The sequence below is a fragment of the Rana temporaria genome, chromosome 1 (genome assembly GCF_905171775.1).
Source record: "Rana temporaria chromosome 1, aRanTem1.1, whole genome shotgun sequence".
In the NCBI taxonomy this organism is placed as follows: domain Eukaryota; kingdom Metazoa; phylum Chordata; class Amphibia; order Anura; family Ranidae; genus Rana; species Rana temporaria.
In genome coordinates this window covers 531391332-531397331 of record NC_053489.1, presented here as the reverse complement: position 1 = coordinate 531397331, position 6000 = coordinate 531391332, and positions in this window count along the sequence as shown.

Sequence of the window (6000 nt, the reverse complement as noted above, 5' to 3'; positions counted from 1 at the left end):
AACTAAGCTCTCCCAAAGGTTTCAAGCCTGCATCCAAGAATGAATGCCAAATAGGGGTTGGGTGTGGTGGTTGCCAGCAAAGAAAACCCTTATCTAACATACTGGGTAAAAATAGCAGGTTTCCCATAATTGGAGTTAGTGGCCCTGGATGTGAGGATACATTATGTGTCCTGATAACCTTGTCCCAAACATATAGGAAAGAAGAAATCAAATGCGTTACCTGTGTTGAAGATGGGCGGTCAGAGGGTATAAGCCATGGAAGAGAGGTCAGTCGAACGGGCAATAGATCATACTCGAGGGTCACCCATTGCCTAATGAATTCATGATGGAACCAATCAGATACCCAACTGAGGAGTGCAGCCGCATGGTAAAATTCCAAATGTGGCAGGCCTGCTCCACCAGCGTCTCGCCTCTTCATCAAGATGTCATACCTAAGTCTAGGTAGAATCTGGGCCAAATACATTCTGTGGGCAGGTCTGTTGTCCAGGGCTCGGTGGGTGGAGTCGTGATGTCAGTAGTCTCACCGCCCACCTCTACACTCCCCTTGGCCAGTCATCGATATTTCTTACACTGAACTTCTGCTAGTCTTTTGGGTTATGCCCCATGATCACTAACATCCAGTCAAAACCCAGGAAAGTCACCACATAACTTCAGCATGCCCAGTCATGCTGAGGTGTGGAGCAGCCAATCCTAGGAGACAGGGCCGGCGCAACCACCAGGCGGACCAAGCGGCCGCTTGGGGCGGGCAGGTCCGCAGCCTGGGATGGGGCGAAATTTTTTTTATTTTTTTTTATACTTTGTCCGGGGACCGGAGTTGCCGCCGCCCTCCGGCGCCCGGTGTCCCGCTCCGGTGTGCTAATGCGCCGCAGCGCCTGTCAGTAGCTGACTGAATGTGGCCCGGGCCGGGCGCAGCCAATCCAGTTACTGCCTGGTGATGGATGACGCCGGGTCCGCTAGGAGAGCTGGAGAAGAAAGGAGGGGGGATGTGAAGTACACAGAATCTCACACTTGTGCATGAGATAGGAAAATCACCTGTTACAGCAAGGGGGAAGAAACAGACACCTATTTCTCTGTGTATCTGTTTTTATCTTACGGAAGAAAGATAAGAGGATTGCTCCGAGCTGGATTAACTCTTCGTGGCAAGACTGGGCACAGATGAAATAACATCCTCTGAGTTAATTAAAAAAATTATAATAATTTGGGGTTTATTTCCACTTTAAGTCATATCGTTTATCCAGTTGCCTGTGTATCTGGACCCCCAGGTAATTAACATAATGTTGGGGCCATTGGAAAGGAAATGTATCAGCAAGTCTTCAATACGTATTTTATTGAGTTGTTAACACTTAGGGACATTGCCAAATGTTCAATTGCTAAAATATACAAAAGTGGCAAAAGAGGAAGACATTGACCCTTATACGGGCTAATGGATGAGAGTACAAAGCCATAATTCTTTTTATTAAATCCAGAGTGTGACAGATCTCGGATACCCCAGGTGGGCACACCTGCCAGACCTGTGTCTCCTGTCCTCCAAATGCACCCGCAGCCTGCAGATTCGCCATAACCAGCCCTTAACCCCTCAATCACGAGACAAGCCACACAGGTGTTGAGGGTTAAACATGCAGAGCATAAACTGTTTGCCCTAAACACGTAATTTCTGCCGAAACATGTATAGGGTGGAGCATACGATTTAACGTCACTACTCATGTGAGCCATATGGCGGAATGTGATGAGCTTTATTTCTTCTACTGCTTTGTAAATACATTATGTTTACGATAAATTTGGATTAATTATATAGAATTACACTACAGTATATGGCCTTTTTTTTATGAGATACATATAACATGAGCATTCCCAGAAGTGAAAAGTGAAAAACCTGGTCATATGTATGCCTCAAGCATTCATTTGTTAAGTGATACTGGTGGACGATTTAACATTTCATTTTAGAGGGTTCTTCGCAGTGTTAGATGTATCAATTGTTAGATGTGCCCATTGGAAAAAATACAAAGCCTCCTCAGCTACATGTTTCATCTTAAACTTGGGATAGAATGGAATGTGGCATGAAGACAATTTGTTAATCAGAGGTACAACATCAGCCTTCCAGGCAACTGCTGGCAATCCAGTTACTGGTCTGACCCAAGATTTTGCACAAGAAGACCTACTACTTGGGTTAAATTTGATTTGCAACATTTTTGACAAGATTTGTGACATCTGCTTTCAGTTTCTTTAAATATCTAAGCATTCAGGAATGGTTTTGGAGGGATCTCAACACCTTTACATTCCAGGTTATTATTTTCATATTGCTTGTACACAATGTAATAGGCAACTGTCAAAAGAGAGTTGTTTTCTGGCTGCCAAAGAACAGTATAGTTGCCTATGCCATGTATAAACCTCAGTGCTTGCTCTGGAGACGCAAAGTACTCCTCACTCAGTTTTCCTTATGGTTACAAAATGTTTCAGAATAGTTCTGGGAAAATTCTTACTCATTTGTAAACTAGCTGCCGGCAAACCTCATTGAAGATTTGCTTGCATTTTGTTGGTTCTGAACAAAGAGTATAACATAACGACCCCAGCTACAAGATTAAACTGCAATCTGTATAATACGAAAATCTGTGTTCTGACATCAGCATTATTTTGGATTGGTAAATCTTCTTCAATGTGTAGAGCTAACTCTGTTGCGTATGTTTTGTAATTTATAACAAGCCCAGATGAAATAGTCACAATCAGATGTCTCTGTATTCTGCATAGATTCATCAGCATCCTCCATCTTGGGTTGCAGCCTGTTCCTATTCTTGCAGACGGTTGGAAAGCATTTGGATTTCTGCGGTTTAGTAATACTTGTCCATAATTGATTCATCTGGTGTTATAGACATGCAGGGAAGCCCAGGGTAGACACATTTTTGGCTGGAGGGCACGTTTAGTTTAGTGGCCAAAGAGCTACAGTGTGCAACTAACCCACCAGGTGACGGAATAAAAGGTGATTCTGCAAGAGGCTGATGTTAGGCCATAGGTACTTGCACTAATTGCATTTAAAAAAAAAATCATTTAATAAATACAGAGATGCATTAACTTGTACTTTTAAACCCTGTCTGGAGTTAAGCTTTAACAGTTTTTCATGCTTTTATCTACAGATAAATGCAGTAAATGAAGGTGAGTGCTTTAAATACATTATGACTGCTGACAGACAAAAAATGCCAGACCACCATACAAACTGTGAAATCTTGTCACGGTTTATGCACTGACATTCACAGAATCAAAGGGTTTGAGTTAATAGGTGCAGTAGTGGAGCCAGTGTAAAATGAGAACTGGCATATAATAGTATTAAGCATGTAGTGCAGTGCTGCTGCCAGATTCTGATAGTCATTCCAACTTTTATCATAGCTCAAACACTTGTGTAGCGCCCTGCTCCTGTTGAACAGGTGCTTCTGTAAATTTAGAGGGTGTCTGAGTTGTTATTTGGCTCAGACAAGTGTAATTATGGGCAATTTAGCCTCTGTTCCAGCCATGGCTGTGCTTGGAGTAATCACCATTGTTCGCCTGGGGGTGTTGTTACCATTCCAGGCCAAGGGGGGGCAGCAGCAGAGTCAGGGTGTATTGGGTGTCCCCTTCGGCGGCGAATCAGTGGGAGTGATTGTCCCGCTTTGCATGCTGGGGAGGGGTACTTAAGGGACAGACGCCATTGGGGTGAGGTCGTCGGTCGTCTGTTGTCCCACATGCCTCATGGCCCGCCTGGCCTGGGGTGCGTGTTCCTGAATCCTGGCTCTGGGACCACGTTGGTTCGGGGTTGCGGCTTCGCTTGGTAGGCCCAGTAGTCAGACTGGGTCTGCACTTTCAAGGTGATCCTGTGCTGTCTGTCCTGCAGGAGTTAGCCGCTTGATGAAGGAAGCCAGGGGAGGACCTATCCTAGAGAGGACCATGCAAGAGGCTGGTATCTTGGGAGAAGGCCTGGAAACTTTATCGAAGGATGCACCATACACTGAGAGACTCGATGGTGATTGCCTGTCAGATCTAAGTTCTACAAAAGTTGATCTGGAGAGATCCAGGTGCTGAATCCTGTGGCAGAGGATTCTGGACCAAAATTGTCTCCCCATAAAGGAAGGTCTGTATCAGAGACTGTACTTTATTCCGTGTGCCATTCCGGCTGCTAGGCCAGTGAGAGGGACCTATTCGGGTGAGCAATACCCTCTCTGGCTAGAGTGGCAACGAGAACTGTTTGCTGGAAGCAGACTTTGAGACTATACACCTGAACCTACCTACCTATTTACCCTTCCACCCCTCCAACTTATTTTCTACTAAGTTCTGCAAATAAATCTTAGAAAAATAAGTGTATCGTGTGGACATTGGAATTCTTCAGACTCTCTTTTATCACCCTGGACAACGAGAAGATAGAGGTAACGTGCCACCCAAAATACTCAGCAGCTCCTTCGGGGGTTAGTGCTGCACTTATAACAGTCCATATTAGTACAAACGTTCAAAGGCATGCTCAGGATTCAAAGCACATGTCATCTGTAAAACATGGTGGAGGCAGTGTGATGGCATGGGCATGCATGGCTTTCAGTTGCACTGGGTCACTGGTGTTTCTTGATGATGTGACAAAAGACAGAAGCAGCCGGGTGAATTCTGCAGTGTTTAGAGATACAGGGCCAGATTCACGTAGATCAGCGGATCTATAGATCCGCTCGATCTACGTGATTTAAGATCCGCTCCCGCAAGTTTGAGAGGCAAGTGGCTAATTCACAAACCACTTACCTCCAAACTTGCGGCGGCGGATCCTAAATCCCCCGGCGGAATTCAAATTCCGCGGCTAGGGGGAGTGTACTATTTAAATCAGGTGCGTTCCCGCGCCGATTTAAATGCGCATGCGCCGTCCGGGGAATTTCCCGGCATGCATTGCTCCCACTGACATCACTAGGATGTCAGTGGTTTCGACATGAGCGTGACTTGCGACGCGCGTGTTTGTGAATCGGCGTACGCAAACGACGTTAGAAAATTTAAAATTCGACGCGGGAACGCCGGCTATACTTAACATTGGCTGCGCCTGATAAAAGCAGGGGTAAGTATACGATGGAAAAGCCACTACGGAAACGTCGTAAGACGACTGCGTCGGATCCGCGTACATTCGTGAATTTGCGTATCTCGCTGATTTACATATTATTCAAGGTAAATCAGCGGGAACGCCCCCGGCGCAATTTTTAAATCGAAAATAAGATCCGACAGTGTAACACATTGTAACACTGTCGGATCTAAGCCCTATCTATGCGTAACTGATTCTATGAATCAGGCGCATAGATAGGACCAGTGTAAGTCAGAGATACGATGGTGTATATATATATACAGGTCATTCTCAAAAAATTAGCATATTGTGATAAAGTTCATTATTTTCTGTAATGTACTGATAAACATTAGACTTTCATATATTTTAGATTCATTACACACAACTGAAGTAGTTCAAGTCTTTTTATTGTTTTAATATGGAGGATTTTGGCATACAGCTCATGAAAACCTCAAATTCCTATCTCAAAAAATTAGCATATCATAAAAAGGTTCTCTAAACGAGCTCTTAACCTAATCATCTGAATCAACTAATTAACTCTAAACACCTGCAAAAGATTCCTGAGGCTTTTAAAAACTCCCAGCCTGGTTCATTACTCCAAACCGCAATCATGGGTAAGACTGCCGACCTGACTGCTGTCCAGAAGGCCATCATTGACACCCTCAAGCAAGAGGGTAAGACACAGAAAGAAATTTCTGAACGAATAGGCTGTTCCCAGAGTGCTGTATCAAGGCACCTCAGTGGGAAGTCTGTGGGAAGGAAAAAAAGAGGTGACCGGACCCTGAGGAAGATTGTGGAGAAGGACCGATTCCAGACCTTGGGGGACCTGCGGAAGCAGTGGACTGAGTCTGGAGTAGAAACATCCAGAGTGTCAGGGACCTGCCAATAGGCTCCGGCGTGCACGCATGCGCACACTTACTGATGGTCAGAATCAGCACCAATCGCCTATT